The 17917-nt window shown below is 44.5% G+C and overlaps 1 pseudogene; it reads right to left on the minus strand.

Annotated features, from left to right (window-relative positions):
• Positions 1 to 3879: 3879 nt before the first annotated feature.
• LOC142269197 (hydroxyacyl-coenzyme A dehydrogenase, mitochondrial pseudogene) lies at positions 3880 to 4828 on the minus strand (annotated as a pseudogene).
• Between the last annotated feature and the right edge of the window lie 13089 nt (positions 4829 to 17917).

A 17917-nucleotide genomic window follows, 5' to 3' on the forward strand; every position in this document is an offset into this window, starting at 1 on the left:
CGGCCGCAGGTAAGCTGCAGTTCGTCGTTCCCAAGGTGTCACACGTAGCGATGTGTGCTGCCTCGGGATCGATGAACAACCTGCGTCCTCCACAATCAACAATTTTTTTAAAAAGGAACGACGTGTCAACGATGGACGATAAGGTGAGTATTTTCCATCGTTAACGGTCATTCCTTCCTGTCACATGCAGCGACTTCACTAACGATGCCGGATGTGCGTCACGGAATCCGTGACCCCGGTGAGATATCGTTAGATACGTCGCTGCATGTGACGGGGCCTTAAGAGTTACATCTTTGTTAACTCCGATCTCTTATTCCTAGCACTAGTTCTCTGGAATGTGCTATAGTAAATAATCTGATTGATTGTCGCAATGTGACTGTAGGATAATGAGGGACAGGAGGCTGCTATACTTTCCCTCATGCTTGGAGACCTTAGGCTATCCCTAACCTCTGGATTACCCCTGAACGTGGAAGGAAGGGGCAGGAGAATGATGGAAATACAGATTAAGACAGACGGGAAAACCAAAAATCAGACACACTGCAAACTCACAGAAATAAACAGTGAGAGACTAAGGAGAAAAGCAAGAGCAGGAAGGCAGAAACAAAAAGACAACAAGGGTTAATACCACAACTGCTCACAGCAATAATGCACAACAACCACTAGTTTGTATCACAACACCTCACCACACCTGTATAGGTAAACTATAGCTACCATTAATGGAATAGTCCAGCCAGCATATACAGGAGGGGAGCGAATGATCACATGCTGTAGGGGAGCCAGTATCAATGACATTTAGGCCTGCAACACACATCCGTGTTTCCGGTACGTGTTTGGTATGTATTTGCACATACCGGATACACTGAGACCAATGTTACTCTATGGTTGATAGCACACACACGTAAAATCACACGGAACGTGTGTCCGTGTGGTAAGTACACGTGTGCAGGTTTCTACACGGACGACATGTCCGTTTTTGGCCGGCAGCACGCAGGCACAGATCCGCTAAAGTCTATGGGTTCATGCCTGCACGGACCGCACACGGAGTATGTCCGTGTTCAGCACGTATCGTCCATGTCCGTTTTTCATTAAAAAATCTGAAACACTTGTTTCCAATCTATCAGGTCATTTGAAGGAAAACAACAACACCAGGATCTCATGATGAATGATTAACAACGTTAATTGGGTAAGAATATAGTTCTTACAAAATGGACCGCACATGGACAGTACACATGCGTATTTTATGTCAATACGGACATTCCACACGCACACAGGGCTCGCATACGCCATCACACGGATGCCATACGTACCGGAGAAACGCCCCTTAAAAACGGAACGTGAGACACGTACGTTTTTTATGCGGAAGTGTGTTTTAGGCCTAACAAGGAGCCCAGCAGAGAATAACTCTTGCTAGTCTTACTAAGTATGTGGTTCGACGCCTGCGTCTCCCTGTGCTGCTCACAGACATCAGAGAAGTTAACATGCAGAGTGCCAGAATGTGGAATTTCCACAGATCCTGATGCCGCCATGACAGTTGGCGATGCCTGTAAGCATCTCGTTGTGAGATGCACAACATAGACAATTTCAAAAGGGGTTTTATTCGAAGACGAAAATGAAATAGAGACAGATGCCAAATATTTAATGGGCTTGTCCGGGACTGTAACATTGATGGCCTATCCTTAGGCTTTGTAACCAAAGCAAGTAGCAGGGTCTTGCTGTCTGTGCAGATAAACATTAGAGCTCCAATTCATCAAGACCGGCGATGTACAATAAAAATTGATGTCAGGGACTGGCGTGAGATTTCTGGCATAGGGAACATCGCAGTTTGTTATGAATTAGAGATGTGGTGGCATCACACCCTTCTTCTGGCCAAGCTCTGCCCATTTTGGGAAAGCTGGTTAAAACCTCCAAAAGCTGCACGATTTATTTTTTGTACATTCATTTATTATTAAGGTACGTGATTTATGGATGCCACTCCTGTCATGTGTTAGGATCTATCTTGCCTACACTGAGGAGGAGACAAGGGGATTGTACCAAGGGGCCACAAGAGCTTTTGGAGGAATGATTTATTGTCTCTGCTGGCTTATGGAGGACTTATCCTAGTATTATGATTTATCTAATATATGCTGGATATTTTTCCCACGGACATATTTTGATCTTATCATAAAAAGCCTCCTGATGAACCCCAATGTTTATATTGGGAGAAACGCGTCGAGGTGGAAGAAATAAGAACTGTGTGAGGTGGAAGAGATATAAACTAGATGCTACACTGCCTGTATCGATTGCTTATCAGCCTTTTCCTTATTGAATTTCTACAATTCTATAATTCTACAATTTCTACACGACTATATCATGTGGTGAACAGCGGTTTCTAACTGGATCTATGCAGCAGTGTTTAACATAACTAAATATGGACATGATGGAGGATCTGAGAGGCCTGGTAAACTATCTACTAACCCACTAAATACCAGTGACTGCTGATGTCTGCTTATATCTAGCTCGGAGGAGGACATATCTGGAAGTTGGACTATAAAGTTATGTGTATATATGTCCTTATTCTGATTTTATAATGGATTCCTACCTCTTGGGTGGAACCTATTTATGAGCTAATTTACTATTTCATCTGTGTATATTAGTATATACTTTTTTCCATCATAATTTGGGTTGGTATAGATGTTGAACAGCATATGTATCCTTTATGTGTGTTTATACATTGCCCTAATGGACCCCTGTACGTTTATGGAATCGGCTGGTGTCCATTGAGGCAGTGAATCTAACCATTATTGATAGAAGGGGCTGCTGGACTTGAGCTATATAATATAACTAAGTTGGCACTTGTTAGTGGTGGAATGTATGCCATATGTGACTGATTAAGGTCTCTCCCATACTCTATATTTCAATTTTCTCTCCTACCTTTTCCTGTTTATAACGGTGGATGAGTGGAGCTGATATATTATAGGAAGGGTGAGTTGAGGGATAAAATAGGGAGAGCCATCGTGGAGTGGGGGCACCCCTTTACCTTATGGTGTTTCTCCACGTGAGGTAGGGGCATCATTAACAGGGAAGTTTAGGGTGATTTAATTATATTTTCCTTCCCCTATACCCTTACTTGGCATGCACAACCAATGTTTTGATATCATGTATCTATTTGTTGTGTGGGTGTTTTTATATGTTTAATAACACTGGGGAACAATTTGAAAAAAAATTTCTGTTGAGTTGGGTTTTTGAGCCGATTTATACTAAAATTGGCATGCTGATTCCAAAAATGTAGTTAGTTTTTTTCTATCACGTCAAGTTTTTCTTCCTCAACTTACCTGCCATAGAAGCACAATTGCACTGATTTCTGTAATAAGACTTGTTATCTGAGTACAATTCGACTCATATAGAGCTACGTGGCAACTTGTAAGAGTGGTCACAACTGAGACAGTGTGGTTTCTTATATATTTCATTTTTTGTTCATATTTGTACTATTTAAAAAAAACAAAACACTTTTTAGGTACAGTAGTTTACATATATTTGAGAAGACAAAAATCCTATAGTTCAAAAACTTGACGTGATAGAGAAAAACTGAGATCATTTCTGGATTCAGCATCCAAAAATTAATTAAGAACAGTTGTCTGACCTAACTCCTAAAAAATTGCGTTCCCCAGTGTAATAAATATGGTTTATTGGGCTAAATTGTTCTTGTTTAGATTTTTTGTACATTTATTTATTATTGACTGTAGAATGGCTATGACGTATCAATGTTTGGAATCAGCGGTACAAAAGGATGTTGATGAAATAGAGAATCATGACTCTAAGGCACTAAAGTGTTAATAAGTGCTGAGAAAACCGTGCAATGTAAAAACAACAACAGTCATCGTACTCAAAGCAAACAAGAGACTATAACAATATAGCTCTGCAGTGCAGCCAGGCCAACCATCTGTCTTTATAAAATCCTTCTCCGGTCTTCTTTCCAAGCTTATTGTGCAATTCACTGGGGGCAAAAAGGGGTTTTCAGGTTCCATCTGGTATCAACTATCAATGATGTATTTACTAGTGTCAAGACCAACATAATCCAAAAGCTCAAAAGGACCCATTGGGTAACAGGCTTCCAATTTGATTGCAACATCCATATCTAAGATGCATGACCTCTTTCATGAAGATGCACGAATTACACTAAGTATGGTACCAGAAGACGGCTAACAATGAACCCTGGGGTGTCCTTACATGACACAGGAATCTTTCCTAGTGTTTAACTGAAGTCCATGAGAGAGTCAGAAGTCATTTGGTTAGTCATTAATGTCTTAATGACCTCCACCAGCTTCATCATTGGTACTGGATTAAAGAAATGCAGCCCTCCGAACTGATCCTGCCTAGTTGTGGAGTTGGCTATGTCGATTATTGTCAATAAGAATGTGTTGCTGGCAAATATGGTGTGTTCTGGTGCAAATTTGTCCAGTGTCTTCATTAGTGCGTTTTTCACTTCCAAGTTTTCTATTATGGCTTCCACCACCAGATCATTGCTGTGCACCACGGCCGCTGGGTCTGTGCTTGTGCTGAAGTTTGAGAGGGTTTTGCTGATGAACTGTGAAGCAGCCTCAGGCTTGTGCGCAAACATCTTCTTAGTGACCCTTTTCAATCTGTCTTCAATACTTTTTGCAAACTTTTTCAAGATGTCATCAGTGTGGTCCACTAAAACAACAGTGTGTCCGGTTCCTGCAGCTACCTGTGCTATACTGACACCCATCAGGCCTCCTCCGATCACAGTAACGTGCTTGATAGTCAGCTTCTTCACGGTGGCGCTGGAGGTCATACATTTCACTATGAGGTACCAGTAAGGGGAGGCCATGTCTGCTTGTACAGCTGGGAGCTGAAGGACATGCTTCAAAAAATTGATTGAAAAGTGATTTCTGTCAGAATTCTGGCATAATTGCTTTGAAGAATCAAGGTCTAGGTGTCAAATCTCCTTCTGTAGGTGTCTCCATTCCTTCCAGGATAGTTTGCCAGTAATTCACATTCTCTAAAGCAATAATTTTATTAAATATTTTTAGGTAGTTTAAAAATGTGGTATTTCAGTGTGTGACTGTAACTCTTTTTTTCTATTATCTAGCTATACACACACACACACACACAAACACAGACCAGCATGTCTCCTCATCAGCTTTATACTCCTGCAATTAAGAGACCTTTGGTCACATGACGTGATATCAAAAAAGTTCTTAAACAGTCCTATAATCGGCATATAAACACTGGGGCCGCTAGGAGAATGGGGAAATTGTCCTGTTTGCTCTCCCTTTGCACTAATGCTAGTCCTGCATGCCAGCCTGTCCTCTGTTCAGTTCTTTTAGACTCCTGCAATTAAGAGACCTTTGGTTACATCATGTCACATGACTTCATCAAAGGTCCTTAAACAATCAACTTCCGAATGCAACTGATGAGGTCCTTAAGAAAGTGGGGCTCCTGAGAAATTGCACAGTTTGATTCCTCCTAACACTAGCCCTGACTGTAACTAGGGCTTATATTTAGGGAAACAGGATATTCATGAACCCTCTGCAGGTCTTTGAGTTGCCTTCACAACAACATAGAGAAGGGACTAGAAACAAACAGCAGAAGAAGCAGAAGCAAAGAAAATACAGCTGAAAAAACCCACAGCAGAAAGCCTAAAAATGTAATCACAAATTAGTGCAGAAAGTACATGAGTAGATATCTCTTACTGGATAGAGCTGGAGGAAACACATCCTGAGGAACATCGGGATCTTCTTGTTTACAGTCCTGTGGGAGAAGAGGACGGGGACATCTCTCTGGTGTTATCCTCTTACTGGATAGAACTGGAGGAGACACATACAGGGACTGAATTCATTCCTTATAGATAATTATAGGCCGTGTGTATTTAGTCCTGTCTATTACCTGGTGATGTGAGGGGCCGGGGAACCTCCATCATGACGTCCTTGTACAGATCTTTGTGTCCTTCTAAATACTCCCACTCCTCCATGGAGAAATAGACGGTGACGTCCTGACATCTTATAGGAACCTGACACATACAATGATACCGTCACCCCCGATCCCTTCATAGCGTTACTGTATAATGTCCCAGCATTCCCAGCAGTGTCACCTCTCCAGTCAGCAGCTCAATCATCTTGTAGGTGAGTTCTAGGATCTTCTGGTCATTGATGTCCTCATGTATCAGGGGGTGAAGTGGAGGCCCCGTGATTGGGCTCAGGGGTCTTCCCCATCCCTCAAACACAGGGTCCTGACAGCGCTCACTAGAGGTCTTCTTCACTACTGTGTAATCCTAGTTATGGAGAGACACAGTAATAAATCTCACTCCAGACATTTCCAGAGTCCTCACCTCTCCAGTTCTGTCCATCTGTTATTCCCATAGATAAGAATGATGGAATGTGACGTCATCAGAATCTCTCACCTCTCCAGTAAGCCGGAAGAGGATCTCTAGGGTGAGGTGTAATATCCTCTCCGCCATCTTGTCTCTGTCCATATCCATCCTTGATGGGTCAATCAGGAGAATTCTCTTATAAAGAAGATCTCCACTGAGAGGATCCGAGATTGTTGGGACCTGAATGGGGAGAAGATGACGATGTAACATCATAAAGAATCCAGTGTAATAATACAATTACTGAAGATAACCATTCACTAGATAGGGCTGATTGCCGCGCTGCCATGAGGAGTTCAGACTAGATCTGCTGTCTCATTACAGTGAATGGAGACTTTGGGGGTTTAATCTGAACCATGTCATTTGAAGAATTACATGTAAACCTGTCATGCTAATAGGTTGAGGAGAAGGGTGTAGCCTCACTGCGCCCCGAACCAGGCTTAGCCGGAGGGGCATGATTAAGTGCCTACCCAGTCATCACCAGAGCCTCTGTGGTTGGACTTTGCTGCCAGTAGGCACCAGTTACCAATACAGGGCAGTCCCTGGTTGTTGTTTGTCACCAAGAGGCTGAGCGGTGTATCATGAGAAAGATGGGGTGGGAACCACTGCCTCTAGGGAAGAAGAGGAAGGATAAACCCTCTCACTTACTCTGAGCAACCCTGAGCTCCCGATGTCCCAAGACAGGTTCTTTCCCTTGTGCGGCAATCATGTGTCTATCCCTGTCTTACCCTAATCACAACTGTGTCTAGTGAGCAGGGCAGGAGGAACACTAGTCCTGCTTTATGATAATGACACAAAAGGAAAACGACAGACAAAGGAAAAAGAAACTGCATTCCCCAAAAACAAGTGGTAAAAAAGGAGGATGGAAAGGGAAATGAATAAAAAGGGAGATGATCAATAGGAAGACACCAAAGAAAACTTCCAAGCAGCAATCTCCAGGATCAAATTCAAAACAATTTCTCTTTCCATGGCTCACACCTCCATGCCAGCACCATGGAAAAGCAAGTTATCACTGGTAACTACCGAGGTAAAGTGGTGAGTACTTATAACGGGGGAGTGCAAAAATCAGAACAGCTGAGACAACTAAAGATGGTAAGTCAAGAAAGAAACAAGAAACAAGGGTCTGCTTAACCCCAGCAGCGCCAGCACAAGGATAGTCTGCACAGCTACGTGGAAGACAAAGCAAATCCAACTAGTGCTGGCTTATGCTGTGACCTTCTGACCCATCGGATAGGGGTGACCTCTCTCTGTCCGATAACCTGGTGTCAAAACCCTGATGTAAGTGTTCAGTGTAGAGAACGGGATAAATGTGATCCAAAAGTCACAGACAGATGGAGAAATCCCATCTATGATCAGCGCTAATCCTGCCATCTCTACCGCTCTCATTACACAAGAATAAAACATATAATACTGGAGGATAAAACAAGACTGAGCACAAGACCTTCACAGCCGTCTACACATCATAGGGAGATTTCATGGCACCTTCTCGCCATCTACCTGATGATCCTGAGGAACATCGGGGTCTTCTTGTTTACAGTCCTGTGGGAGAAGAGGACGGGGACATCTCTCTGGTGTTGTCCTCTTACTGGATAGAACTGGAGGAGACACATAAAGGGACTGAATTAATTCCTTACATACAGATAATTATAGGCCGTGTGTATTTAGTCCTGTCTATTACCTGGTGATGTGAGGGGCTGGGGAACCTCCATCATGACGTCCTTATACAGATCTTTGTGTCCTTCTAAATACTCCCACTCCTCCATGGAGAAATAGACGGTGACGTCCTGACACCTTATAGGAACCTGACACATACAATAGTACCGTCACCCCCGATCCCTTCATAGCGTTACTGTATAATGTCCCAGCATTCCCAGCAGTGTCACCTCTCCAGTCAGTAGCTCAATCATCTTGTAGGTGAGTTCTAGGATCTTCTGGTCATTGATGTCCTCATGTATCGGGGGGTGAGGTGGAGGCCCCGTGATTGGGCTCAGGGGTCTTCCCCATCCCTCAGACACAGGGGCCTGACAGCGCTCACTAGAGGTCTTCTTCACTACTGTGTAATCCTGGTTATGGAGAGACACAGTAATAAATCTCACTCCAGACATTTCCAGAGTCCTCACCTCTCCAGTTCTGTCCATCTGTTATTCCCATAGATAAGAATGATGTAATGTGACGTCATCAGAATCTCTCACCTCTCCAGTAAGCCGGAAGAGAATCTCTAGGGTGAGGTGTAATATCCTCTCCGCCATCTTGTCCCTGTCCATATCCATCCTTCACGGGGCAATCAGGAGAATTCTCTAATATAGAAGATCTCCACTGAGAGGATCCGATATTGTAGGGACCTGAATGAGAAGGAGATGAACTGATATGTAAAATACTGCAGATAATAATGGAGGTAAGAAAAAATTTCAACATGAAATGTGCTATGTAAGTAGTAAAACCGACCCATAAAAGTATAACATTATTTTTATAACAATATAAATACAATGAAAAGTGATCAATTATCCATATTGCACCTAGAATGGTATCAATGAAAATGTCGGCTCATCAAGCACAAAACAAGTCCTCACTCAGCTCAATCGACGCAAAAAGAATAATGTTGTTCCGGTGTCGGAAAATGGAGACACAAACTTATATTTTTACAAAAGTGATTTTTCTTCACCACTAGAGATGAGTGAACCTGAAGTTCAGTGTTTGGTACAAACTCAGACTTTTCCAAGAAGGTGCGGAGATCGGATGCTTTACATATGTAAACCACTCTTGCGAGCATCGCTGTGCTCGGGTACTCTCGGTGCTCGGCCCGGTGTGAGCCGCTTGCAGTGTTTGATCGGCTCACACTGGGGGTAAGAGCAGCGTGATCGGATGTAGTGTGCACCCACTATTTCTTCACCATTTCACCATACTTGAATTTTTACTTAATCTCCGGTAGATTTGCTGACTATCCATTTAAAAAAAAAAAAAATCCTTCATATGGCATGTGGGCGGAAAAATAAAAGCAATTATTACTCCCAAAATAAGAGCAGGAAAATACAAAAGAGTAAAAGCAAAACAATGTCCCAGTTTTTGGTTAAGAACAGAGCAATGGAATTAGGTATTCATGTTTCTAACGGAAGCAGAGTGGCCCAGCATTGATTCATATGGGGCCTGTCCGATTTCCTTTTGTTGTTTATTTTAAGAATAAAAAAAAAATTCACATGGCTCCTGTTCAGCCCCCATGGACTACTGACCTGGCCTCTGCATCAGGGGTCTGAGAATCGGTTTGTTCATCTCAAGACTATAGTGATACGGCACAGTGAGAGCAGTTGTACGGAAATCAGATCATGGAGACAAGTGTGACCGTAGCGGGGTCCCATGCACAATTTACCACCTATTTCTTATATTAAGGCAGCAAAAGAGTGAAAATTAACCCGATTACAAAATGTGCCCACAGTATATTTCACTACTAAACTAGAAAAATTCTGTAAATAAAAAAGATCAGCTATTCCTTACTGGTTTCGGAGCTCGTAGACTTTAATTGTCTATGCCATCTGACACTTAGGCAGGCTTTGCACACTACGACATCGCAGGTGCGATGTCGGTGGGGTCAAATTGAAAGTGACGCACATCCGGCATCGCATGCGACATCGTTGTGTGTAAAGGCTCGATGATGCGATTAACGAGCGCAAAAGCGTCGGAATCGTATCATCGGTGCAGCGTCGGCGTAATCCATAATTACGCTGACGCGACGGTCCGATGTTGTTCCTCGCTCCTGCGGCAGCACACATCGCTGTGTGAAGCCGCTGGAGCGAGAAACATCTCCTACCGGCGTCACCGCGGCTTCCGTAGGATATGCGGAAGGAAGGAGGTGGGCGGGATGTTTACATCCCGCTCATCTCCGCCCCTCCGCTCCGATTGGCCGCCTGCCGTGTGACGTCGCAGTGACGCCGCATGACCCGCCCCCTTAACAAGGAGGCGGGTCGCCGGCCAGAGCGATGGTCGCAGGACAGGTGATTTCATGTGAAGCTGCCGTAGCGATAATGTTCGCTACGGCAGCTATCACAAGGATATCGCTGCTGCGACGGGGGCGGGGACTATCGCATGCGACATCGCAGCATCGACTTGCGATGTCGCAACGTGCAAAGCCCGCCTTACTCTGAAGCGATGTTCTACAATGTGAGAGGAAAATGAGAGGTGCGTCTTAAAATCCGAATATAGCTTACCGGGAAGTGGAGAATTAGCAGGGGGCTGTCTGTGCGGCTCTGTGTGCAGGCGGGCGGAGGGGTGTCTGTCAATGCCGGCAGCCAGTTGTCTCTGTTCCGATGGCCGTCTGCCTCTCTTTGCGGGTGGGCTGGCAGGCGGCCTGCTGGCTGCCACTCTGTGTGCGGGCGCGCGGAATGGTGTCTGTCAGTGCGTGTGGGTGGCCGGGTGTCTCTGTCCCGGTGGCCAGCTCCCTCTCTGTGCGGGTGGGCTAGCAGGCGGCCTGCTGGCTGCTACTCTGTGTGGGCGGGTGGCTCTGCAGACTGCAGTAGCTGTGCAGTGGATGTCCCAGTCTGTCCGCTGTCCCGGCTTCAATTGATGGTGCCGGGAGTCAGCGCGTCCGCAGATGGAGCTTTTGGATGAAAGCTCCATCTGTGCACGCACCGCTCCGGGAGTCAGCTCATGCACAGATAGAGCTTTTGGATGAAAGCTCCATGTGCACACGCACCGCTCCAGGCGCCATCATTCGAAGACGGGACCGTGGACAGACTGGGACGCTAGCCGCACCGGCCTGCTCCACCACTGATCCGCCGCCTCCGCTGCCACCACTGACCCGCCGCTGCCACCACTGACTCACCGCCACCGCTGCCACCACTGACCCGCCGTCACTGCCAGCACAGCCGCTGCCTCCTGTGACCCCGCTCCACCACTGCTGCCACCCCCTCCAATAAGACAACAATGGAGTGTAAGACGGACACCATTTTTATTTTTACCTTTTTTATTTCTAAATTTGGGGTGCGTCTTATAATCCAGTGCGTCTTATAAAATGAAAAATTCGGTACTTCCCTGTTCTAGGGTAACCCGCTTTTTAGTACCTGCATGGAAATGACAGTCAAACATGTGCATTACCGTGTTTTTCCAAAAAAAAGACCTCCCCCAAAAATAAGCACTAGCAGGGATTTTCAGCATTTTCAGAGAAAGTCTTAAATATAAGCCCTCCCCCAAAAATAAGCCCTAGTTGCGGATCAATAATGAAGAGTCCGTGCAGCTTAAAAAAGGTTACAAATACTGCAGGACACTTCATTATACACAGCGGCACCCGGCAATTACACTCACCCGACATGGAGCGGCAGGACCTGCAGTGATCACACACCCGCACACATCAGCTCTCACACACACACACACACACACACAATCAGATCTCATACACAAACATTGGATCGCACATACAGTCAGATCGCACACATAATCAGATCGCACACATAAACATCGGATCACACGCAAACATCAAATCACACACACAAACATCAAATCACACACACACACACACATCGGATCGCACACACATCGGATCGCACACACACCTCATCCAGCGACACCGATCGTGCAAGGAACAGGACCTGCGGCCGGACACGTGACTTACTCTCATTCTCTGCTGCCGTAAGTGCTGGATGTAATGTGAGTGTGTGTGTGTGATCTGCTGTATGTGTGATCTGCTGTGTGTGTCTGCAGTCGGCTGTGTGTGTGATCTGCTGTGTGTGTCTGCAATCGGCTGCGTGTGTCTGCGATCGGCTGTGTTTTTCTGCGATCGGCTGTGTGTGTCTGCGTTCGGCTGTGTGTATCTGCGTTCGGCTGTGTGTATCTGTGATCGGATGTGTGTATCTGTGATCGGCTGTGTGTGCCTGTGATCGGATGTGTGTATCTGTGATCGGCTGTGTGTGTCTGCGTTCGGCTGTGTGTATCTGTGATCGGATGTGTGTATCTGTGATCGGCTGTGTGTGCCTGTGATCGGATGTGTGTATCTGTGATCGGCTGTGTGTGCCTGCGATCGGATGTGTGTATCTGTGATCGGCTGTGTGTGCCTGCGATCGGATGTGTGTGATCTGCTGTGTATATCTGCAATCTGCTGTGTGTGTGATCTGCTGTGTGTGTGTGATCTGCTGTGTGTGTGTGCCTGCGATCGGATGTGTGTATCTGTGATCGGCTGTGTGTGCCTGAGATTTGCTATGTGTGCCTGCGATCTGCTGTGTGTGATCTGCTGTATATATCTGCGGTGTGTGTGTGATCTGCTGTGTGTGTGTGTGTGTGTGTGTGATCTGCTGAGTGTGTGTGTGATCTGCTGTGTTTGTGTGTGTGATCTGCTATGTGTGATCTGCTGTGTGTGTCAGCTAGCAGCAGGGTAGGACGGCGTGCAGCACCTACTAGAGATCACAGGAGGACCTGGGAACCACGCAGACGTCCTGGTCTGGTGAGTATGAGTCTCCTGGGAAGTGGAGGGGGGGTCTGCTTACCCCCAACCGTGTTTCTCCAAGAATAAGACCTCCAAAAATAAGCCCCAGTGCTTTTTTGGGGGGCAAAAAAAAATAAGACAGTGTCTTATTTTTGGAAAAACATGGTAGTAATGCAGCCTAATGATATCTACGGAAGTCTGGGAAACCGATGCCACCTGTAGAGGTAGGGCGTGTGAATATCTGATACTTAATTCTGGCTCTAGAGTGTCCCCACATAATGTATGCAGGGCGGACTTCAAAGTGGGAAAAAAACTGGTGAGAGGGAGTATTGGCACTGCTTGGAAGACATATAAGAACCGAGGGAGTATATCCATTTTGAATGTGTTAATACGCCCGAACCAAGAGATGATTTTCTTATGATATGCTAGAAGATCCCTTACAGTATATGAGAAAGGCGCCTGATAGTTCATGGTGTAGAGGGAGTCTAGATAAGCAAGGATGGAGATACCTAACAAATTTGATTGCCCTGGACTGCCACTTAAAAGGGAAGTTAGTTTTGGCCATAGATACCTCTGTGGGGCTCAAAGTAACATTTAAGGCTTCTGATTTCCGTAATTGACCTTAAAGTTACTTAGATCCAAAAATTATTTTAACTCTAACAACATATATTATGACAGCATCCAGCTTTCAGTCAAAGGGGTGGCACCGATGAGGTGTTAATCACCGCTCAGTATACTGCGCTCTCAGTACTGACTAATAGCAGGTTCAAATGCTGAGCGGCTGTCAGTCACTGCGGGGTGTTAGGAGGGGCAGGGTATATATGTGGTAATAACAGACTTTTCCCACCAGTATCGCTCGACATCAGCAATAAAACCTCAATGCTGAAGTTGGTTTCTGATTGGTCCAGTTTCTTATTCGGGGCTGAAGTTGGTTTCTGATTGGTCAGTTTCTTAATCGGGGCTGAGGTCGGTTTCTTATTTGCATTTTTTTCTGTTTTTTCTCTTTATAGGTTTAACAACAAACGTAAAAAAATCACAATAATAAAGTAGAATACAGCGAGGAGCCCGGATGTGAATACACTTAAAAGCAGCTACAAAAATTATAAAACTGGCACAAAAATGGGCATCAAAGTGGGCACCGAAGAGCGTTTTTGAAAGGGTTAAATGACCTTGGGCCACTGATCTCACACCATCATTATATAGTGATGTCTCGCATCAAATTCAGGTCACTCCAGCCCGGCCCAAATGGGTTCTTGGGATCAGAACTGGTACCAAAGAGGGCAAATAGCCAATTTTCACAGATTTACATAAGTAACTGGTGTTCTGTAAAGTTCACTTCCGGCTGATGTAAATGGGTTTGTGTCACTAATTAGTAATCACAAAGGGAAAGCCGCCATTGTTCTCTGATTTCAGTCTATTCTCACATTATTATGGTTTTACCTATATAGATCAGTGGCCCATGTCCATTTAACCCTTTCCATAAAGCCCTTCGGTGCAGGTTAGATGGACATTTTTGTGCCAGTTTTATCATTTTTGTTGCTGCTCTTGAGTATATTCACATCCGGGCTCCGCACTGCAGGGGATTATATTGTTGTCATTTTTTATTTTTGTTGTTAAACCTTGTATTGAATAGATCTATATGGGAATGCCTTGGATAATTGAGTTGTAGGCTATATTCCCCTTGGGATTAATATGTGCAGTGACATCAGCCATTTTTATTGAATGTATTTGGGTGTGTTTTGTTTTTTTCTCGTTCCTCCATTCAATAAATTGGTATATAGGAAGGCTTTTTGCTAGTCTAAGGGTGGCTTTACACGCTACAACATCGCTAAAGTGATCTCGTTGGGGTCACGGATTTTGTGATGCACATTCGGCCGCTTTAGCGATGTTATTGCGTGTGACACCTATTAGAGATTTTGAATCGTTGCAAAAATGTTCAAAATCGCTAATCGGTGACATGCCCCCTCTTCCCAAATATAGTTGCTACTGCACTAACGATGTTGTTCCTCGTTCCTGCGGCAGCACACATCGCTACGTGTGACACCGCAGGAACGAGGAACCTCTCCTTACCTGCATCCCGCCAGCAATGAGGAAGGAAGGAGGTGGGCGGGATGTTCGTCCCGCTCATCTCCGCCCCTCCACTTTGATTGAGTGGCCGCTTAGTGACGTCGCTGTGACGCCGCACGAACCGCCCCCCTAAAAAGGAGGCGGTTCGCCGGTCATAGCGACGTTGCTAGGCAGGTATGTGCGTGTGACTCTGCCGTAGCGATAATGTTCGCTACGGCAGCGATCACCACATATCGGCAGTACGATGGGGGCGGGTGCTATCATGCTCAACATCGCTAGCATCGGCTAGCGATGTCGCAGCGTGTAAAGCCCGCTTATGTAGAGGGAGGGTCGACAGTCTATGTTGGCGTCATGACTTTTGGGTAGGCTGTCTCACATTTAAATTACAATGTTCACAATTAACTTTGTCAAGTAACAGGTGTATATGGTTTTATCTAATGGAATAGGTATAGAAGGATGTTTTATGTATTGTTCACATGCCTATGATTAAGAACTTTGTTCGAAACGCTTCAGGTGTTTAGGGTCTGCGTCCCCACATGAATTTTTTAATCTTGACATGCAAATAAAGTATTGAAGATTTTAATGAAGCGACGAGGGTGCAAGAATTTTCCTTTTTTTTAAAAAAAAACACAGAAAAAACTCCTGCCGAATAAGAAACCAACTTCAGCATAATTATAAAAGCAAACAAATAATAAAGACGACGACAGGAACAGGAAAATGAAGCCGAGAAAATACCGGAAAAAGACACAAAATTTACTGGAAAATCCGAACAAGAAAAAAAGATTTTCACAGATCATTAACCTGAATGTACAAAACAATATGATAAATAAAATTGTTTAAAAGAACTGAAGTCCTATTGGTTGTTAGCGCTCGAGACTACTCAGGTCTCTTCATCAGGCTCAATATAACACAAGATCTGAAGAGTCACATATTTATACACAACAGGACATAGAATAGCGCAGTAAATAAGACACGCAGAGCGATCACAATGGCAAGGGTGCAAACTGTGGTGGCCATAAATATTGCAGCAGTTCATAGATAAGGAGTGTGAAAGTTTTATTGACCTCTGATTGGGGTCTGGTCCAGAGTTGTGATGCCCCCAGATGGTCTGAGGAGCACAATTCTTAATTTATGTAAAAAGACATAAATCCATGTGACACCTTCATTCCTGCTCTGAATGTATCAAAGGTCATCATAAGTTTGTACTCCCATAGTCTCCTATCTCTCTGGGACTTGAAGTTTCCTTTCAATACCAGCAATTTCATGTCCATGATGCTGTGATATGAGTTACAAAAATGTTTGGCCACAGGTAGATCTATCCTTTTTTCTCTAATTGTGTGGTGATGAGAATTCATCCTTGTCCTGAGCTGTTGTCCTGTCTACCCTACATACAGACCCCAGTTGGACATTTGATACATATAATTAAGTACATCCCATTGGTTGTGGTGCAGCTGAAGGTCCCTGGGATCTTGTAGTCCTGATGTGATCTGGGAATCTTTATCTTGGCCGTTGTCAGTATAAATGGACAGGTCTTACATTATTTCTGGTTGCAGGGAAATGCTCCTATTGTTGTTGGAGAGGACAGGGAGCTTCTGACAATGATGCTTCTTAGATTTGGGGGCTGTCTAAAACACAGAAGTGGGGGGTCTGGAAAAATAGATTTTAATCAAGCATCTTTTTGCAGTAATGGTTGTAGTTTCCATGCAGCTCCTCTTAACACCTCCAGATTTGGATTGTAGATGATTACAAGAGGGACCTGGTTGTTTTCTTCTTTAGTTTTATAATGTAGGAGATGGTTTCTTAATATTCTGGTGGCTCTTGTAATCTGGTTTTCAATTGTTCTTGGGGGGTAGCCTTGATTCAGAAAGGTCTTTCTGAGGCCCTGAAGGTGATTGTCTCTATCTGTAGTGTTGGAACTGATTGTACCTGATGGCCTGACTGTACACAATAGAGTTTTCTATGTGTTTTGGATGGAAACTGTCCCATTTCAGGTATGTTGGATGGTCAATTGGCTTCTTGTACAGGGAGGTCTCTATTTCATTGTTCTGTAGTTTGATGATGGTGTCCAAAAAGTTGATTTCAGTGCAGGACTAGTTGAGTGTTAGGTTGATGGTGGGATGAAACTGACTAAAGTGTTTATAGAAGGTCTTCAGCTGCTCCTCAGACTCTGTCCAGATGATTAAAATATCATCGATGTACCGGTAGTAGGCCAGAGGCCTGATAGGACAAGAGGATAAAAAGTCACTCTCATGTTTGGCCACGAAAAGATTTGTATATCGTGGTGCCATTTTGCTTCCCATTGCAGTCCCAGTCTTCTGTAGATATAAGTTATTATCAAATGCAAAGTATTTTCCAGGAAGACTTTGCAAGCATTTAATCCATCCTGGTGGGGAATATTCGAGTACAAAGATTCCACATCCATAGTGGCAAGGATGGTTCTTTCTGGAAGAGGACCTATTGCTGATAGTTTCTTCAATAAGTCAGTTTTGCCCTGGATGTGGCTGGTTGTATCCCTTACCAAGGGTTTAAGGATACCCTCTACCCATCCAGAGACCTGTTCAGTGAGGGTGCCAACACATGAAATAATGGGTCTTCCTGGATTTCTAGATTAATGAATTTTGGGAACATGTAGAATGTGCCTATTCTTGGACTTACCGGTATCAGTTCATCGGCTCTTAAGGATATGTCAGGCAGACAAGAGGCCAACTTGTTTAATTCCTCGTAGTAGTCCTGTGTAGGGTCAGACTCCAATCTTTTATAGTAGCGTGTGTCCATTAGTTGTCTGTGTGCTTCCTTCATGTAGTCTGATTTGTTCATCATGACTATTGCACCCCGCTAGTCTGCAGGTTTAATTATGATTTGATTTCTTTGTTTGTTTTCAAAGATTTTATGGCCCTTCTCTGCTGGGCACTGATGTTGGATGGTTGCCTCCTGTGTGTGTCTAGGATAGTGGATTTTACCAAACGTCTGAAAGTGTCTATATAGTTATCCAAATGAGGGTTGCGCCCAGGTGCAGGTGTCCTATCTGACCTTTTCTTGGTTGTTAAGATCCGTCTTCCTTCAGTTTGGGTGGATTC

The sequence above is a fragment of the Anomaloglossus baeobatrachus genome, unplaced genomic scaffold (genome assembly GCF_048569485.1).
Source record: "Anomaloglossus baeobatrachus isolate aAnoBae1 unplaced genomic scaffold, aAnoBae1.hap1 Scaffold_315, whole genome shotgun sequence".
NCBI classification, from domain to species: Eukaryota; Metazoa; Chordata; class Amphibia; order Anura; family Aromobatidae; genus Anomaloglossus; species Anomaloglossus baeobatrachus.